The sequence below is a fragment of the Rana temporaria genome, chromosome 10, assembly GCF_905171775.1.
Source record: "Rana temporaria chromosome 10, aRanTem1.1, whole genome shotgun sequence".
In the NCBI taxonomy this organism is placed as follows: Eukaryota; Metazoa; Chordata; class Amphibia; order Anura; family Ranidae; genus Rana; species Rana temporaria.
The window spans coordinates 80,150,999-80,172,852 of record NC_053498.1 but is presented as its reverse complement, the minus strand read 5'-3'; the positions used below and the strand labels follow the sequence as shown (position 1 = coordinate 80,172,852).

The following is a 21,854-nucleotide window of genomic DNA, read 5'->3' as shown; positions in this document are numbered from 1 at the left end:
AAGTAAAAACGATGGTTTGCTGTAAATGATTATAAAGTATTAGCTAGAGTTCAGCTTCAATTTGCTATTGTATTTAAATCTGCTAGTACTTCTGAACTTCTAACACCGCCCCCAGATTGGACAATGCTGCTGCCCAATAGTGCCCTTTGTGCTCATTTATCCAGAGTGATATCTGTATAATACAGATGGTGTGCAATTGGCCAGATCACCAGGGAAAACAGAGGAAAAAAGCCTAAAAATAATAAAACCAATGCAGCCAGTTTTGGTTTTAATGCTGCTTTAAATTGGCATGCCATTGTGCATCACAAGCTGATAGTAAATACTGTAAAAATATACGGATGCGTTGATGTGATTAGGTAGGGGCAGATGTTCAATTATATTATCTCTAAAAGAAAGCAATCGATGGCCAACATGCAGTGATCTTTCTTTTATAAAATACATTCTGATTGGTTGCTTTGGGCTGCTTTCTTTTTAGCATTATTAGAAAAGCCTGTATGTTTAGGAAAACTTAGTGTAGCACATAAAAGCACTTAATGATACTAAGCCTTACTAGAATGTGTAAACTACTTTGATGCTAAAGCCTGACACCACCTAAAAGTCATTTTTAACAAAGTTCCTCCTCCTCCTTGACCAAGCAGAACTGTGGCATTTCATGCCAGGGATTCCCAGAGTTCAAGTGGATTTCCACCTGCCAACTCTTCGTGGTATTTCTCACTGTATCAGGAATCAACACAGGGACACTTCCAATCCAAACTGTGCTGTGTACTTTTCTATAACCGGCATTGATTACGCAGCAGCCCTGACTAGTAGTGGAAACTGAAACAGCACTGCTTGGATGCTTCGTTCTCACTTTTTGAAGTGAAAAGAGAAATGCTTCAGCAATTTGGGGTGAGTTTTTCTGACACACAGATATTCTTGGCATTGGACTGTTGGAATCCTGCTAGTTATTGTAGACGTAAAAAAATTAATTGGTATGGTACTGAGAAGAATTCCAGCAGCGGTTACTGTATAACCTTCCTTGGTTGACAGGCCACATTTTGTTTGTCTTGGCTGCAGTTGCATGTTTAAATAAATGGACATCACTTTGCATTAAATAATGTAATATTGTCAAAGACATAATCTCATTATAATGATCTAGGAGGCTTTCGCATGTATGCATTAATGCACCCTTATAATGCGGTGTACCGCTTGCAGTTTCACGTGTGCGTGGGCAAGTTTATCCACATTTCGTGTATTTTAGGGGTATGTTTTTAAAGCAGTAAATGTGACATTCTTTACAGGTGTATCTTCCTAGTGCATGTGTTTTAAATGACAGCCATTAATTCACCTAGAGTGAATGAATGCTTTATATATATGTCCCTGCCCTTTTACACTTTACCGCTGTTTTAGCGGCGCTATTCAGCCGCTAGTGTGGTGCTTTTAACCCCCACTAGCGGTCGAAGAAAGGGTTAAATGTGCCGTGTAGCACCGCTGCCGAAGCGCTTTGCAGGTGCTTCGGCAGCGGTGTCCATTCATTTTAATGGGCAGGGGTGATGGAAGAGCGGTGTATACACCACTCCTAAACCACTCCAAAGATGCTGCTTGCAGGACATTTTTAATGTCCTGCCAGCGCATCGCTCCAGTGTGAAAGCACTCAGGCTTTCACATTGGGGTGGCAGGGGAGGTATTTTTTAGGTTCTCTACAGGCGCTATTTTTAGCCTTTTAGCGCCTGAAAAACGTCTCAGTGTGAAAGGGGTCTGAATGTGCAATAATCTACATTTTTGTTCATCTGTTACGCAAAGTTGGAAAGGAACATGTAAATATATATAGATTTGCTTTGGTACATATGCTCCACAAACACACGTAATAGTATGATAATTGTAATGTTGTGTGTTTGCTTCTAGGAGCATGCCTCACAAGCACATAATATGCATTGGGCTGTAGCACATCATTGTGAACTGACCAAATATTAAGAAAATCAGTTCTATTTTAAAATGCATTTACATGCAGGGAATGCCTGATTGAAACAATAGGTGTAAAGCGGAATTTCTGATGGAAAATGTCAGACGGACTTTTTCCATCGGAAATTCCGATCGTGTGTATGCCCCATCGGAGTACTTCCATCGGAAATTCAGATGAATTCCATCCGAGTTTAGATAGAGAACATGTTCTATTTTACTCCGATGGAATTCCATCGGAATTCCGATGTGAGTTTGGCCAGGCAAAAGCCCGATCGTGTGTACAGGGCATTAGGCTGTAGCTTTTATATTCCAATTCAATAAAATAGACCATTTCATATGCTCAAAAAAGGCTAGAAAAAATAATAGCATTTTTGTTCCAGCTTCTATTAGCATTTTAGTAGCTTTTAGAAGAATTTAGGAACATTAGGATTTTATTAGGGTTTTTGAAGAACCTGAAGAAAAAAGCTAAAAAAAGCTGTTTTAGTAGCATTTGGGAGCAGTTAGAAGCATTAAGCGTTTTTTTTTTCTTGCTGGAAAAATGCTCCAGGAAACTACAAAAACTATTTATTTTTTCTGCACCTAGACGCTGAGGCCTCGTACACAGGACAGTTGTCTCGACAGAATCCATCAAGAAACTTGGTGGCAGAGCTTTTTTGCAGAGGAAAACGGTCGTGTGTATGTTTTTCATCGAGGAAACTGTCGAGGAACTCGACGAGAAAAAAAGAGAACAAGTTTTCTTTTTCCTCGACGGGAGTCTCAATTTCCTTGTCGTGTTCCTCGTCGGGCTGGTTTTCGAGAAACACGTTCATATGTATGCTAAGAAACCCGCGCATGCTCAGAATAAAGTTTGAGACGGGAGCGCACCTTCAGTAAAAGTAGCGTTTGTAATGGAGATAGCACATTTGTCACGCTGTAACAGTCTGAAAAGTGCAAATCGTCTCTTACCAAACTTTTACTTAACACGCAGTAACATGAGATTAACAAAAGCAGCCCCAAGGGTTGTGCCAGTGGAATCGAACTTCCCCTGCCGTTGTATGTGTTGTACGTCACCGCGTTTGAGAACGAGGAGATTTTGTCTTGACCGTGTGTACGCAAACAAAGCTTGTCGAGTTTCTCGACAAGCCTAACAAGGAACTCGTCGAGGAAAACGATGTGTCTTTTCCGACGAGTTCCTCGGTCGTGTGTACGAGGCCTGAAGCTCAAACAATGCAAATAGCTTACAGCAGTGTGCATGGACACATAGGATAACACTATTTAGCTTCTAGGAGCAGAAAAAAAGGCTAATAGCGTCTAGGAGCTTAAAAAAAATGCTAGTGTGCATGGATACTAAGTGTAAATGAACTAGTTCTTGACATGCCACAATATACAGCAACTCATACAGAGAGAACGTTAATCTACATTCCATTTCAGAACAAAGAGCACACATCTGTGCATGCTACGTGTGCTGAAACTGCTTTACCACTGACAGCTGGTGTTCTAAAGTTGGATACAGGCATACCCCACTTTTAACTACACAATGGGGTTTATTTACTATAGCTGGAAAGTGCAAAATCCGTCTCACTTCTGCATAGAAACCAATTGGCTTCCAGGTTTTATTACCAGGCTTAATTGAACAAGCTGGGGTTAGAAGCTCATTAGTTTCTATGCAGAAGTGAGCCTGATTTTGCACTTTCCAGCTTTAGTAAAAAAACAACATTGTGTACTTAAAAGGGGGGTATGCCTGTACACACTATACAATTTTCTTTAGATGTTTTCCTTTACATTTACCAAAACCATAGAATATGAGGTCAAACCCAAACAGTTTCAATTTGTATGCAATCATAGTTGAAGGTAAATCTTAAGGAAATCGAACAACAAAAGTTGTATAGTGTCTATCCAGCTTAAGACAAGTGATCAGAGGTTAGTGTGATTTTTGTTTTACAAATAAACCCACATGCTTCAGTTGTCAATGTGCTGTACAGTGTGTAAAAAGGAAAAGAAAAAGAGAAAGTGCAAAATAAATAAATAAATACATTTTTTTTATTTTGTAATAATAAAAAAAAGAGCAAGACATTTCTTAAAGCAGTGTACCACATAAAAGCTTTACATGCTTTATGTGTCATAATGCAGCATATATTTAGGTAGCAAATTATTCATAGAGTTACCATCAAGACAACTAATGCACACTAAATTAGTTCTCAGGATCTAGGATTCATTGAACTCTGATCATGAAATGGATACAAAGGGGGAGATTTACTAAAACCGGTGCACACATCATCCGGTGCAGCTGTGCGTAGTAACTACCGGTAATCAGTTTCTAGGTATTGTCAAAGCTTGTCAAAGCTTAATTGAACAAGCTAACGTTCGAAGCTGATTAGTTACTATGCACAGCTGCTCCAGATTCTGTTACAGATCTGACTTGCACTCATATGTTAACAATACTGGTGACTTTCATTTTTCTACCTCCATCCTTAACATCCTCTTAAGAAGAATGTGTAATGGCTTTGTACATAATATATTTATCATTATAGTCAGAATTCTTAATTGTAGTTTTCACATTTAATTTAGGTAAGGCTAGGTTCACACTACCTGCAGAATAAAACGTTCTGTTTTCTTTGTAGGTAGTGATTGCAGCTGCTGGCAAAGGGTGGCAGTGCCTTGTGTTTTTTTTTTTTTTACAACACAAAGCATTGTTTCCCCTTTTATTCCCCCAAACATTAATGGAATGTCACAAAGTAACATTCCATTAATTTCCATGCACGGCAATTCAGCTGAGTTAAGTGACCGTGCATAAAAATGCAGGGTCACACAGAGACCTGCAGAGTAGTTCCTAAAATGCAGCCCTCTTGCATATTCCATGCCCCGAAGAAGTGTGAATGGGGCACACAGAAAACCATTCCTATGCAGAAAAACACAGCTCTCTTCACAAGTGTGAAAAAGCCCTTAACATGAAATATGATCCAGGATGACCTTTTGTGGTTGATTTACTAAAGTCAAATAGACTGTGCACTTTGCGAAGAGCAATTTCCCTCTGCAAGCGTAGTTGCTCCAGAGCTTAATAAATGAGGAAAATGCACTTTGCAAAGAATACCCAATCACATGCAAGGAAAATGAAAGTCAGCAGAGCTTCTATTCATTTACTAAGCTCTGGGCAATTGCATTTGCAGAGTGCAACTGCACTTTGCGAAAGTGCATAGTCTGTTTGCCTTTAGTAAATCCACCATTTAGGCTTTATTTTCACATTTTAAATGCTCCGTGTTTTGTCAAAGGGAGGTTGCTGTTTAAACAACAGGGACTTCTCCCTTATCTCATGGCTCAGTTACAATCAGATAAATTATGCCTTAAAGCAAGTAACTCTTTAGCTAACCCAGAGTGCCATGGGAATCTTAATGTAGTGTATTAAATATTTACTTGTAAAATAAAGCCTACATATATTTAGTAAAAAAATTAATGATTTAACTTGTGTATACATGTAAAAGAAAAACTTTAGTAAATTGACCCATATCAATTATAGCTTCCCTTTAAACATTAAATGTATTTACAGACAAGCAGTATAAATGTACTGCTGCAGTAGAACAGATAACATAATGATGAGTGAGGGGTCTCTTGAAGTCTCTGGAATGCAGTCATAAAAGAGAATACTCTGCATACCTGCCTACCAACATACAGCAAAATATAAACAGTGGAGGGGCATTAAATTACAATATGTAGTAGGCTAAAAAAGCTGTGTCATGGAGGAAGTGGAACCTTGGCCTTGTAATTATGGAACTCAGGTAAAGCTGAAAGACTCTTTAATCTTAGCCCAGTTGTTTAGAAAGAAAAATCTGGTGGGGCACAATTTTCCATTAACCACACAATTAATAGGCATTGATAAACTATTTATACATACCTATACGACGGTGAAAGAGGTAACTGTAAAGGACAAATGTACTTTTAGTATATTCTTCATTTAATTAATGCCTTCACTACGCAGAGTGCAGCCCACCTGTTTAAATACTAACGTGACTCCTCCATCCAGCCATTCTTGCAGTAAAGTTAAAGGTAAAGTTGTCCTTGACTACTACACTTGTCATAAAAAGAGAATTTCTTAACTGAAAAATGCAAATTTAATTTCACAATAAGTTAATGATGTGTATCAAAAATTGATAAAGCAAAAGACGTTTTTTTTCCAATACATAGTTACATAGTGAATCTGGTTGAAAAAAGATACACGTCCATCCAGTTCAACCAACAGAGATGTATCATTGAGCTTGAACCGTAGCTGTAGTTTGCACTCATTTTGGCTGAACATGTAAATAACTCTATAAATAAGTTATTCCTTATGTTTACTGTAAGCATATTAGTTTTCCAACAATCACCATGCATTTTCTCTCTAAGTAAGTCACCACCAAGTTAGCCAGGAGCAGCTTTGGGGGTCCCAACATCACTGTAGGCAGTTTGCCATAGTGCATCTGAGATGTAAATGCTTATCATTTATTGGTAGGAATTCATGTGTCTGAGAGGGACATAGGGCATACAAAGTGGGTACCAGTCAGAATAGAGTTTATGGAGGGGCCAGGACCTCAGGGACTCTGATGAAGGGCAGCAAGCTGGAACTTGAATTTGGATTTAGAGGGCAATCTGCCCATCTGCCCTGCAGGCACGCATGGTGGGTAATTAAGATATTAAAATGCAATGCCTAAAAGAATGTTAGCCAGAAAAACCCTGATGTATGTGCCTCACTGATTTACCCTTTCTTTGTTACTAGGCTTGCTTTCTCTGATTTCCAAGCTACCAAATGTCACCCCATCCAAAAATAATACTTTTGTGCTACATGTTTCTTGAATGTGCCATTCTCAATTTTGTATATCACAATGAGAATGTGGATATAGGTCTATGTATGCTTTTGTGTACTGTTTCAAAAAGGTATTGACACCCTCAGATCAGTTCGCAGTGGGGACCAAAAAAAAGGGTCCTGCACCATTTTGGTTCAAATGCAATTTCATTCATACTGTTTATATGGCTGAATTTCCATCGTACAGACATCGCGTGTGATCAATCGGCAAGGCAATGTGGTGCGAATCACATGCATTGTCTGTGATCGCACAAGTGTGAACCCAGCCTGAATCACAGACTAATAAAGGTACTAACTTAATACTCAGCACTTTTACTTTTGCAACCAATTATCGCCAAAATCTAACATACAGCAGCAACTCTAATTATAGGAAATAATTGAATAAATTCCAAGACTAAAAATTGACCATAGACATTTGAATTGTGATTAGTCATTTCAACTTTATTTTCTCAGCAGACAGATAGTATAAAGGCCATTGGACCATTTTAATAAATGCAAAAAGTAACTGTGTATATAACTGTGTATTGCAAGATATTTTCTCTTTCACAAAAGACTGTAATTTGGCCTGTTATTATTGCCCTAGTGAGCAGTAATAGAGCTCCTTGGAACTTGGAGGTGCAGTGCTAAATCAGGGACAGCGAATGTAACACATATAGTATAAGAAATCAAAGTAACAAATGTATGCATAGGGTGAACTATCGAGTCCATCATACAAGAAGGTCAGGAGGACGAGACCTCTGAACTACTCGCATGAGATAAAGTTACTGTCATTGCACAGTCCCAGAAGAAAATGACATGCTGTGTACTTGTCACTCCTAAAGCTTTGATACAAACCAATCAGGCAAGGAATTTGTACATATTTATGGCAGGGTTTACTGATTTTGGTGGTATACTGCTATAATGTCTAGGACATGAGTAGGACAAGACATAGTACTCAGGTACTAAAGGTTCAAAGAAAAGGTGAGGCATTATCAATAATGTTCTATTATTTTTTGCATGTTATCACTAGCAATTATAGAAATTAGCTTCTGTTTAATCTGTGAATGTTATTAGGAAGATGTGTATATTTGCATCCAGCATAGTTGCCATTGCACACAGTAACTAGTTCTCATACTAAACACTTGTTTTAATTTGACATGCAATAAACATTTACGGCATATCAACCACATTAGACTGGTTTTATAATAATGAAATAGAACTCATGCAAAATTGCAGTTCCAAAGAAAATATTGACTGGTGATGATCAGTGTTGAGTTATAGATAGCCCAAAGTGCAATATATACATATACAGTAGGTGAGGATTGACAAATTAACATATAGCGTATTGTGTAATTAAGCTACATTTCAGCAGAAATAGTTGTGATTTTTAGACTCTTAAATGTAACATGGTAAAAGTAAAGTATTGGAGAAATCATGATTGTGTCTAATGATGAATTAAAGCTCTGCATGGCGATATGAAATCATCTTTTATATTTATGTAGTTTTTTGATTTTAGTCACAATTTCAATCTTTTCCACTACCTGGTCAAGTAATAACCTGGTGATGTTTCCCTGGCCTCACAGCTGCATACTGGAAAATTCCTGCCCATGTTATATAGGGTAGACCCAGAGTGCTAGGCAGATTTCCTGGAAGTAAAGGGAAATAAATTAGTCTTCCTCTAGTGAAAAGGGTTTCCCTGCATCCAATTCGCATAGCAACTTTTGGTCCATTTCAGGTCCAAATTCAGCCCAAAATTTGGGCTGAAATCGGACCTGAAATGGTAAATGGCGATGCACTGGACTCCTTCTGTGAGCCGCATGCAGCCTAGATGTGAACCTAGCCTAAAGAACTATTGTGTCTGATGGTCAGAATAATTACTAGTAGCTATGAACTTTGTAGTTGCATTTGTCTGAGTTGAGAAAAAGACATCAATCATCGTGATATTATTTTATTTCTGCTGTGAGAGAGACTTCGTATATTTGACAACATTTTCCTTCAAAAATTTGGCTGTATAACTTTCGCTCCAAACATAGGCAGAATGTTGCATACTTGTGTTGAAGCACTACACTCAACAAGGAAACTAGGAACACCCTTTTAAGTCCCTTAGTATTTGGTATACCCAGGATCATAAAGAAATTTGCTCCGTCTATGGCCGGCATTATAGGAGAAAAGGGAAAGATTTGTTTTTGCAAGTAGAGACAGACATAGAGTTTGATTAACTAATAGAAAATAGTATGTTCACTTTGCAAGGGAATGTGGCAAAAATTTACTTTGCAAAGAATCCCCAATTACATGCAAGTCTAATAAAAACAGTACTTTTGCTTGCACATGATTGGATGATGGAAGTCAGCACCTCATTCACCAGGCTAAGGGAAAACTACCTTGCAAAGTGAAAAATAGCTTGCAAGTTGAACAGCTTACATGCCTTTGGTAAACCAGCTAACCCCCCCCCCCCCCCAGCTATAGCAGTCACTTTTCTATGATATTTTATGTGCGAGCGTTGGTACTTGGTTTTCACCCAAAAATGTATATGGCTGATTACAGAGCCTTGACAGTGAGACTATAGCTACACAGGGTCAAGTTTTGGTTTATGTGAGGACAATATATCCACCAAATGGAATGCACAGATGCGTTTTACATTTTTTTTTTTAGGAACTAGACAAGGTCAACCACCGCCAAGTACAGATGGCACCAAAGGTTGAAACAGGAGCATAGTCAGGAGTAAAGTCAGAGGTCATTGCTAGGGATAAATAGAAGCAATCATCAAAATCAAAGCAGGGAACATGCATATATTTAGGAATCTCAACAAGGTCAGAACAAACCCGAAAAACTAACTCTAGTTAGGAAGTGTGCTGATGGTCATTGACATGCAAGTAATCTTGGTTAAGCTTCTCCATATGGACTGCACATCTGAGGGTATAGGAGGAACATTAGTTGACTTATATGGACCAGAGGGGAATCTGAAGTGCTGTATAGCCCAGCAGTGGTAGACAAAAAGCAGTGAAACTTAGGGAAAGAAGCAGTACCTGAAGAAACCTGTGCTAGGGAAACATAAGGCCATCTGCTAAAAGAATGAGTTAAGATGATTGCTCTAACTAAAACACATTACTGTTTTCTTCTAATGGTAAACTCCAATCAAAATTGGAAACTAAGCCATGCGATACATACAGAGAACACAACCTACCTGTTCAAAACTCTTTCAAAAAGTGTTATACCTAGGGATTAATGTAGTTTAGCAATAATCATCCCCTCAACCTCCCCCAGATGCAATGCAGGACAGAAATGCTGAAACACTCTTTGTAGGCTTCTTTCAAACACAGAAAACATCAAGTGAAAAAAAATCAGAACTAAGATGTTTCATACAGCCATCAATCAAATTCTAACTGCCCTGGAAATTTGAATGGGACTGGTGGCATAGAAAACAGACATAGGAGCTACACTCCCAGCAACCCTGTTATTTTGGCTACAGGGAGTTACACACAAGGGGTTTCTGATTTTACTATTTTCAGTTTTTTTTTTTGCTTGTTTGCTTTCTGATTTTGTGTTTTTTTTTTTTATATCCCAACACACAGTTTGATACTTTGTATTCATTTTGTAAGATAGGATAATAATGACTTGCAATTGCTTATACTCAGGTCATTGATTGTGAACCTTGGCACCCTAGATGTTTTGGAACTACATTTCCCATTGGGTGGCACAGTGGTGTAGTGGATAGCACGTTCACCTATCTAAATGCAATCATACATCTAAAAGGGTCGCTGGTTCAAATCCCAACCACGACACAACCTGCCTGGAGTTTGCATGTTTTCCTGTGCCTATGTGGGTTTCCTCTGGTTTTCCTCACACTCCAAAGGCATGTTGGTAGGTTAATTAGATCCTGTCTAAATTGGCCCTAGTATGACTGTGAGTTTGGGACCTTAGATTGTAAGTTCCTTGAGGGTAGGGACTGATGTGAATGTACAATGTATATGTAAAAGCACTGCGGAGATTGATGGCGCTATATACAAATAACTACACTGCAGAGTGCATGAGCATCATGGGAAATGTTGTTTCAAAACATATGGGGTGTCATGGCTCTAGGTAATTTTTTGCCTGCTATTTAAAATTAAGTGGCACAATGAGGTTGATTTACTAAAGGCACATAGACTGTGCACTTTGAAAAGTACGGCTGTTCTCTTCAAGTGCAGTTACTCCAGAGCTTAGTAAATGAGCAGAAACTCTGCTGACTTCCATCATCCAATCATGTGCAAGCAAAATATGCGGTTTTATTAATTTTCCTTGCACGTGATTGGATATTGTTTGCAAAGTGAAGCCTTGCCTCATTTACTAAGCTCTAGAACAACTGCACCTGCAGAGGGAAACTGCACTTTGCAAAGTACAGTGAAACCTTGGATTGTGAGCATAATTCGTTCCAGAAACATGCTTGTAATCCGAAGCACTTGTATATCAAAGCAAATTTCCCCATAAGAAATAATGGAAACTCAGATGATTCGTTTCACAACCATTTATTCATAGGTCCTTCAGTTTATAGTCCATATAAAAACAATAGCAATGTGACCAGTTTGTGTAACCATAAAATATCCAATCACAAATGGCGGCCTCCACAAGGGGATTAGAAGCAAAATCCAGCAGGAGCTACAGTGCAGTTAAAAGAAGAGAGGCGCCTCTAAGGGCCAGTTCACACCAGACGCAGTTCCGTACAGTTTTGTGTGCATTTTTTCTGCACTATAAATGCATCCACAGTGTTTTCCATGTATTCCAATGGCTCTAGTTGGCTCTAGTTCACACCATGCAGTCAGTTTACGGTCAGTTTCCGGTGCAGAAACTGACCGGAAAGTGACTGCATGGTGTGAACTAGAGCCAACTAGAACCATTGGAATACAATACATGGAAAACACTGTGCATGCATTTTGTGCAGAAAAAAAGCACACAAGAACTGAACGGAACTGCGTCTGGTGTAAACTGGCCCTAAGTGTAGTAATATGTTGCTAAATGTTGTACCTTCATTAAATGTAACCATATTGCAACACTTAGAGGTGCCTCTCTTCTCTGTTATACTCAGTTGTGACTTGACACTACTTGTATATCAAGATATTGCTTGTATATCAAGTCAAAATGTATATACAAATTTAGCTTGTCTTGCAAAACGCTCTCAAACCAAGTTACTCTCAAATCAAGGTTTTACTGTACACAGTCTATTTGTTTTTAGTAAATTAACCCCAGTGTGTCTGCATTTGCATTGCCTTCCTTATCTTTAAAATAAGCCAAAACTAAAGCTATGTTTTAACAGTGAGTTTTGGATTCTAGGAACACTTCTTCATTACTGATCTTATCCATGTGTTAAGGGCTGCTCTTAGTATACTATTTGTTTGGCTTCATGCCAGTGTTCTTTAACATTTAACATTAATCTTTGCTGGAATGGAAAATTAAAGAAAGGAGATAATTTGGCAGTGATATTATGGTTACTGTTTAAAATGTGTGCCACAAATGTTCATCAAATGTATACATAAGTGTGAAAAGGGCCTTAGGAAGGGTGACTTTAATCTGTGCAAAGAGCACTCTGGCACTCTGACACACACATTCCTTTGCAATAAATGGAGCAGATCCTTTGTACTGCCATAAATAGACTCCATACTTATTAGACATTTTTTTTCTTTGTTGTTAGCTGATGCTGAACAACAGAATCCAAATACTGTTGTCTAATTTTAGAAATCAAGAAGAATTGATTTGTGAATGACATGCCCCGAAGGAAAAGATAGTGTGACCGAAGCAGAAGAGAACAAACTGTCTAAATGACTTACGTATACACTCACACATCATAAATAGACAAAAAAAGTTGAGGCACACAACACAAATTCATTTGGCACAAAGGAATACAAGAAGCAACATATAAAAAGAAAGACTGGTAAAAACCACACAGCTCTAAAGGACGGTGATGAGAAGATTTACAATGCTTGCACTAGCTTCTGCTCTGCTATGTAGGGAAGTCAATTAGTGTACAGCATATAGCAAGAAGGTCTCACTTTCGAGCGATAGATTTAGCTGCCTGGGTGAAGCACTTTTTCATACAATAGCCAAGTCAGCACCACTCATGATAATGCTTAAATCAGCAAGCCTCACATACAGGCTACTGCAATTCTTCAGCTTACTTCCATAACTCTCCTCACTTTCAGACACAAAACTTTTAGCAGCAAAGCATCTGAGGAAACCCCTCATAAAAGGTAAGCCCCTTTCAAAATGTTTTATATTTCAACACAGGTTGCCTAGTTGTTTGCTGAATCTATGTTGCATCTATTTATGTGAATGATAAAAGAGGTCAATAGAATTTAAATAAAATATTTTAAATCTGCAAAATGTGAAATATTTTGGGTTATTTACGAAAATAAATTAGTGTCAAGTGGATCTCCTTACCATTCAATCACACACACAGGGGGGTTATTTACTAAAGGCAAAACCACTTTGCACTACAAGTACACTGCAAGTACACTTGGAAGTACACTGCAATTGCACTTGGAAGTGCAGTCGCTGTAGATCTGATGGAGACATCAGATCTACCCCTCAAATCTACAGCGACTGCGCTTCCAAGTGCACTTTCAGTGCACTTTCACGTGCACTTGCAGTGCAAAGTGGATTTGCCTTTAGTAAAGTAACCCCATAGTGAACTTAAGTGATGGAGGCTTATTTTGATTATGTGTGATTGGTTGGCATGGTTTGCAAGCACATCACAATATACGTATTATACATGATTTACTTATTTACACGCATGCCTGCAGTTAAAATTGATTTATTGTTCAGAAACAGAAATGCATATGAACAATGGATACAGTTAAATATGTTACTAACAGTTAGCAAGTACGTCAGAATGTTTTTTAACTGTACTTTAATTTTTCTATGGTGGGATTGCAAGCAAAGAAGGAGAGTCAACTGGGCTGTGGGCAGGTGCAAAACTGATGTTAGCCTTGTCAACATAACATTAATAACTTACATATGTTAGCTGTTTGAAGACCACCCAGCTGTATTGTTACTTTTATACTGTAAGACTCTGGAGGAATGTTGACATTAAAGGGTCACTAAATCAAAAATACAAGTTATACAACCTCAAAAGCCATTCATAATTGTTACTGAATTGTGTATACATGCATGACATAGGAAAAATATGCTACTGCTTGCATACTAGGACATCGATATGGAACATTATTTATGTTTTTCACATTGCTGTGCTGCTTTGTAAAGAACATTGCATTACCCATGACCTCAGTCAATAACAGACGATTGTGTTGACTTTCAATATGACTACTGTACAGGAACTTAGCTGTATACAGTGAAGGATTGTTAGGAAGTTAGGAGCATGTGGTGAATATAAAATTCAGGACCTAAAGTAGGTAAGCTAAATTGTGAAGCCCTGTACGCACGCTCGGTTTTCTCTGTGGTAAAAAGTCAGCGGAGAAAAAAACGAGGGGAAAGCAGAGAACCCGGCAGGAAAACTGCCATGGAGCTTTGGCCGGGAATCCCGGCCGTGTGTATGCTCCATCGGCACTGCCTCACAGTCTTTACCGTAGGTACGAAGTAGATCTGGCGGAAAAAAAACACCAGGAATCCAGACGGGAAAATGGAGAGCAGGTTCTCTATTTTCTCGACGGTATTCACGGCTGATTTCCTGACGGGAAAGCTGTGAGGAAGCATACACACGTCTGGTTTTCCCGGCCAAAAGCACTCCTGGCAGTTTTCCTGCCGGGGAAACCGGTCATGTGTACAAGGCTTGAGTGTAGTAAAATGTGGTTGTTCTTTGTGGTGGAACAATTAAAAATGGATAGACTTTTTGACTTTATGTGTTAAGTGGCCAACCTCCAAAAAAGTTTAGGAAAAGTCAATATGGCAAAACAATCATCAACAAATAGCTCTATAAACACCTCTGCAATCAGTAACATATCATCTTTCTCTTAGGCCGCGTACACACGATCAGTCCAAACCGATGAAAACTGACTAAAGTTCAGTTTCATCGGTCCAAACCGACCGTGTGTAGGCCCCATCGGTCAGTTGTCCTTCGGTCCAGAAAAAGAGAACTTGCTTTAAAATCTAACCGATGGACGCCTGACCGATAGGTCAAAACCGATGGTTAGCACGCAAAAGCATTGGTTCAAAACCCACGCATGCTCAGAATCAAGTTGACGCATGCTTGGAAGCATTGAAGTTAATTTTTTTCAGCACGTCATGTGTTTTACGTCACCGCGTTCTGACCCGGTCGGTTTTGGAAACGATGGTGTGTACGCACATCAGACCATCAGTCTGCTTCAGCGGTGAACCGATGAAAACGGTCCGTCTGACCATTCTCATCGGATGGACTGATCGTGTGTACGCGGCTTTAGAGTAATGTAGAATTGGTAAAAAGTAGACCAGCTGCAGGAGCATAATATATATACAGCACCTGAACATGGTACCAGTTTAGTTCTTGCATGGCATGGCTGACTTGGCTGGGCAACTATGAAAAAAAATGCTGTAGCCAAGGACTTTGTCCGGGTTGATTGCATCAATTTCTGCTGTGCATTTACGAAAGAAAGGGTTAAGAAACCTCCCCAACAAAAAGAGGGCCTTCCAGAGTTTATGGTCCAAGATGTCCACCGCATTAACCTTGGCCAGACTTGGTGTAGTGTTTGGCAAAGCTGCATAAGGTGATATAACATCCTCAAATGTGAATATCTTATTCTCTAGATTGGAATGTAGCACAGTACAGTGACTGCTTTACAGCTGCTCTTATTTCCATGCAAAAGTATAAATAGACTTTGTTAGTAGTCTTTAATTGTAGGTGTGCCACAGAGAAAGCCATTTTCAACCCTTGTTACACATATAGAACAATAATATACTCTGCAGGTGAGTTATCTTGTACTATAACTAATTTTGATGGGAAGGTGTTCAACTTGTGCTAATTGCTTAGTCTTAACCCCCTTAGCGGTAAACCCGAGCGTGACTCGGGGTTGGTTTTCAATGTTAGGATCGGTAACCCCGAGTCACGCTCGGGGTGGATGTGCAGAGTGTGCAGCGGCGCGGCTTACCTTCTCGCTGGATCCACAGGCAAGTTACTCACCTTGTCCCTGGATCCTGCGATGCCACCCCGCTGTGTGAGCGAGCGGGTCCGCTCGATTCACAGTCTCCCCGTGTGCCGCCGATCTCCGTTCCCTGCGACGTTACGACGCATGGGGGAGGAGAACGGCGCCAAATTCAAAAAAGTAAACAAACACAATACATACAGTATACTGTAATCTTATAGATTACAGTACTGTATGTAAAAAATACACACCCCCCTTGTCCCTAGTGGTCTACCCAGTGCCCTACATGTACTTTTATATAATAAAAACTGTTCTTTCTGCCTGCAAACTGTAGATTGTCCAAAAGTGTCCCTTTATGTCAAAAATGGTTTTAGATCAGCTAGAAAACAGCGATAATAAATTATAATCACTTGCAGAAATGTGCGATAGCGTTTTGTGGGGAAATTCGTCATAAAAAAAAAAAATATATGACAGCGACAATTCTGCAACTGAGCAAATTTCAGTGATTTTGAGTTGATTACATTATTGAATAATTTTTATTATAATTCTATTATTATTTGTTATAATTATTTATAATTATTTATTATATTATAATTTATAATTTTGTTTTTTTTTAAAATGTCATACCCGGGATGCCTACAAGATTCTTGTTTGGTCAGATTTAAGTGAGTTATTCCTAAAAATTACAGGCCTACAGTACAAATCACCAAATTTCCTTGCAAAATAATTGTACCGCTTTTGGTACGTAATTCCAGACAGAATCATACCGCCAGGGAGGTTAAACAATGTTATGTTAAAGTAATGTTATGTTTTCATTTCAGAATAATATTCAAAATTCATGAAACACATGATAGCCTTTCTTTTTTCATCTGAAAAACTATTATAATGAAATCAATGATCTTTCTTGACCTTTACATTGATGCTTACTAAACTTGTCTTAGTGAAGTCTATTATAACCTAGTACATTATAGATAGAGCGCTAGATTGATACATAGATAGATATTTTGAAGTTGCATTGCAAGCATGTGGAACCCCCATCCACCTCCTCGCTATAACAGTGCCAAACTGGGCCCTACAGTGCCCTACAATTATCATTCAGACAATGCATTGTTGTCTACCCCGTGCCTGTTCAGTATTAAACATGTATTAAGTATATTGAGTGATGACAGACAAAAGGAGAAAGGTGCAACAGGATATAATAAAGGCAGCTGACTGACAATGTAGCAGCATGGAAGATGAAGGGCACCCTTTCACTGACATCTATTACCCTTTACCTTCTATCAGCAGTTTAAGGTAAAGGCTTCTTGCCTAGTGGTTCTAATGTTCAAGTGAACATGATTGTTACCCTTTAAAGCCATGAGCAGTCATATAGGCTACTTAAACCGTTTTAATAATATTAATTGTATAGTGAACAATGTTGAAGCCAGTGCTTGGTGCTACATAGGGGATACTTACAAGGATCTTTGAAGGAATCTTACAGTGAAAGAAATATAGGGTCTTACTTTTCTGACTTTAACTTAAGAATACTAGTTGTCTGCCTGTCCTTGACTTTAATTCTTCACTGACCCTGAACATGCATACATTACAAGAGTGAAATTAGAATTCCTGGTTTGCATACTTATAGATCAGTGTCTTACTAAATAATGAAGCTGCTTGATTAGCATTTCTATATGCTCCTGTTACAGTTTTTTTATGTATATTATATTAAGACACTGACTTTTGCATTTTTTAGGGTTGATTTACGAAAGGCAAATGGGCTGTTTACTTTGCAGGGGAATTCTAACATTTTCACGCTTAGCAGATGTGGGGAAAAGTTACTTTGCAAAGAATTCCCAATAACATGCAAGGTGGCTAAAAAAACATACTTTACCCACGATTGGATGATAAAAGTCAGCAGAGCTTCACTTTGTTCCCTAAGCTAAGGGAAAATTCCCTTCCAAATTGAACAACCTATTTGCCATTAGTAAAATTACCCCTTTGTGCTTTAACCTCCCTGGCGGTAAACCCGAGCGTGACTCGGGGTTGGTTTTCAATGCTAAGATCGGTATCCCCGAGTCACGCTCGGGGTGGACGTGCAGCAGCGCGGCTTACCTTTCGCTGGATCCACAGGCAAATTACTCACCTTGTCCCTGGATGCCCTGTGTGAGCGAGCGGGACCTCCTCGCTCGATTCACAGACTCCCCGTGTGCCGCCGATCTCCGTTCCCTGCGACGTTACGACGCACGGGGACGGAGAACGGCGCCAAATTCAAAAAAGTAAACAAACACTTTACATACAGTATACTGTAATCTTATAGATTACAGTACTGTATGTAAAAAATACACACCCCCCTTGTCCCTAGTGGTCTGCCCAGTGCCCTACATGTACTTTTATATAATAAAAAATGTAATTTCTGCCTAAAAACTGTAGATTGTCCAAAAGTGTCCCTTTATGTCAAAAATGGTTTTAGATCAGCTAGAAAACAGCGATAATAAATTATAATCACTTGCAGAAATGTGCGATAGCGATTTGTGGGGAAATTCGTCATAAAAAAAAAAAAAATAATGACAGCGACAATTCTGCAACTGAGCACATTTCAGTGATTTTGAGTTGATTACATTATTGAATAATTTTTATTATAATTATATTATTATTTGTTATAATTATTTATAATTATTTATTATATTATAATTTATAATTTTGTTTTAAAAAAAAAATCATACCCGGGATGCCTACAAGACTCTTGCTTGGTCAGATTTAAGTGAGTTATTTCTAAAAATTACAGGCCTACAGTATAAAACGCCAAATTTCCTTGCAAAATAATTGTACCGCTTTTGGTACGTAATTCCAGACATAATCATACCGCCAGGGAGGTTAAGTTATAGATTTATATTTTTATATATTTGTATTATTACTACAGTAGTATTACAAAAGGTTGAATAATGTGTTGAATCTCTGGAGAATATTTTGCATTCTTTTGCTGTGTTTACCTAAAGACCTTGTCTAGAACAGATAATCCTCCTCTAATTCCTGCACTCTCGTGCCTTCCTTGTTCAATAAGTTCTGGAAATATGATTTACATATTGCTCTCATATTGATTATATGATGGCATTCAAAAATCTGTAATTGAATGTAAGTTTTCCAGGGTGAAATTATATTTAGTCTTTCAATTAATTAAATAATAATAGCTATGTGTCTGCAGATGATTGGGAAGTAAAACAAATTATCGACAAACTAGAAAGTGTTTGATTTCCATGCCCAAGCAGAGCCTGTAACTATGTATACATTCAGCTGACCCTTAAAAGTCTCTTAGAGAAAGGCAATAAGCTATAAGCAAGTTATCTTTACATAAACTGTGAAAAATCCGCTCTCTTCCCTACAGATAGTATTGCTAATGCTAATACGGGGATTTGTATGCGTAGATATTGTAAAATAATAATGGCATTTTTATTGCGATATCCCCTTTAAAAACACTCCACAGCCTTGGCAACCCTCCTCTTTATACTCCTCAGCTATATTAGTTTTCTTTACATGAAAAGGTCTGCCTACTCAAAAATCATACTTAAATTATACCGGTAGTTGGAGCCAAGCCAGGTATAATAAATCAACCATTGGCTTTGTTCCTAATGCCATAATTCCTAGCTCTGTTTCAACACAGTCTCGGTTTGCTGGGTTATCCCATCTTCCCTTCGCCGTTCCCACAACCCTTTTGGAGTTATGCATGTTGTAAAATAAATATATCCAACAGGGAGAGTCTTCTATTGGCTGCAGACCTGGAAACCCAAGCACAAAGCTCTGATCAATAGGTCCTAGGAGATGCAAAAATGGTTTGGTTATTTACATCCCCTGTAATTATCCACACATCTTTTTGATTTTGTCAGTGTGGATCTCTAAAAAACATTTCTTAATTCTGAATTTTCCATTTGTCTGGATGCAATTCCAACGGTCTAAAAAGCCAGCATACTCAGAATCAAGCCGACGCTTGCTCGGAAGCATTGAACTTAATTTGTCTCGGCTCGTCATAGTGTTGTACATAACCGCGTTCTTGACGGTCGGAATTTGGTGTGACCGTGTGTATGCAAGACAGCTTGAGTGGAATTCCGTCGGAAAAACCACCGGAGTTTAGTCCGACGGAAAAAACGGTCGTGTGTACAAGGCATTAGAGTTTCTGGTGACTTTCTGCTTTTTCCACTTTTCATGGCCCCAAAACTGGACATCTTTTATAGTAAAAAGTCTCTAAGATATCTTCCTTTTCATGTCATTGCTATTCATTAATGAGCTCAAGCGGCCTCCACTTCTTTTTCCAACTCTTAAATGTATAATCTTTTTCTATAAAATAAAGAGGTGAGGTGCTACAACCCTATGAAATGAGGGAATTTCCAGAACTGCCGGTTGCAGAAAGGCAATCACACTGCTGCAATGTCAATCATGAAAAGGGATAGTCCGTAACTCCTTGCTCTTAAAATCTTCAGAATTTATTGGTTCTCCATAAAAGACACAGTGTCAGACAGCAACTGTAAAGAATTTTCAGCCTTGTGGGCCTTGTTCACTACAAATGCCATGTACAAAAATACCACAATATATAGGGGCAGATCCACAAAAGAATTACGCCGGCGTTTCTATTTATAAGCCACGTAATTTTAAATTTCCCGCGTTGTATCTTTGTTTTGTATCTACAAAACAAGATACGACTGCATCTCGGATCGATCCGACAGGCGTACGTCTAAGTACACTGTCGGATCGAAGATGCATTTTTTCCGCCGGCTGCTAAGTGTCGTTTCCGTTGAGTATGCAAATTAGCTAGTTACGGCGATCCACGAACGTACGTCCGGCCGGCGCATTTTTTTACGTCGTTTGCGTTTGGCTTTTTCCGGCGTAAAGTTACCCCTGCTATTATGAGGCGTACTCAATGTTAAGTATATATTTTTTACGTTGTTTGCGTAAATCGTTCGCGAATAGGGATTTGCGTAGAATGACGTCACCGTCGGAAGCATTGACTTGTTCCGGTTTATTTTCGAGCATGCGCACTGGGATACCCCCACGGACGGCGCATGCGCCGTTCAAAAAAACATTGTTTACGTCGGGTCACGACGTATTTACATAAAACACGCCCCCATCACATCCATTTGAATTCTGCGCCCTTACGCCGCCAAAGATACACTACGCCGCTGTAACTTACGGCGCAGATTCTTTGAGGATTCAAAGAAAAAAAAATAAGTTACGGCAGCGTAGTGTATCTTAGATACGCTACGCCCGGCGGATTAATGCGCCGTTCTACGTGGATCTGCCCCATAGTGTATAAGTCCTTCTTGGCAACACATGCAGTTTATTTGTCAATTAATAGATAATTAGAATTACTTGGAGAGGTAAAACACCATACATGGACAGACACAAATTTAATCAAAAACACAAACATAATTGGTTAGATATATATAAAAAAAAAAACAGTGTGGCAAAACAAAAAATTTAAAATAAGCAAGAATGGCCAGTAGAAGAATAGAGATAGTACTAATACACGGTAACACATTTTTTTGTCTTTTCATCTTTTGCTTTGTTATTCTATTGGATTTTAACCACTCGCCAACCTGCCACCGTCATTATACTGTGGCAGGTCGGCACGATCCCACCAGCCGTCATAGCTGTACATCGGCTCCTTTAAGCGGGATAGCAGGCACGCGCACCCTGCATTGCGGGGGTGCCATGGCTCGCGACCGGGGGTCAAGATGACCACCGGCCACGTGTGATCGTGGGCACGAGAGGAAGAACAGGGACATGTGTGTGTAAACACACACATCCCTGTTCTTTGAGGAGAGGAGATGCAGATTGTGAGTTCCTAATAGCTAGGAATCACGATCTGTCATCTCCTATAGTGAGTCCCCTCCCCCCACAGATAGAACACACACTAGATAATGTCAATGGTCCCAAAAATGTGTCAAAAGTCTGCGATGTGTCCGCCATAATGTTGCAGTCCCGATAAAAATCTACTTTACATTACTAATAAAATAAAAGGGCGTAAATTTTGTTTGGGTATATCGTCACACGACCGCGCAATTGTCAGTTAAAGCGACGCAGTGCCGTATCGCAAACAATGGCCTGGT

General features: G+C 39.0%; 1 protein-coding gene across 2 annotated transcripts in view; it reads left to right on the top strand.

The window, feature by feature from the left end:
* The first annotated feature begins 669 nt into the window (after positions 1-669).
* The window catches only part of LOC120915227 (serine/threonine-protein kinase SBK1-like), a 103,063-nt gene continuing 81,878 nt past the window's right edge, over positions 670-21,854 (top strand). Inside the window, exons 1-2 of one of the 2 annotated variants that reach the window (XM_040325559.1) lie at positions 670-888; positions 12,907-12,954. The gene's annotated coding sequence lies outside the window, so the exon portion shown is untranslated. Of the gene's footprint in view, positions 889-7,634; positions 7,715-12,906; positions 12,955-21,854 lie in introns of those variants that run through there. The other variant, XM_040325560.1, reaches the window with a different exon arrangement.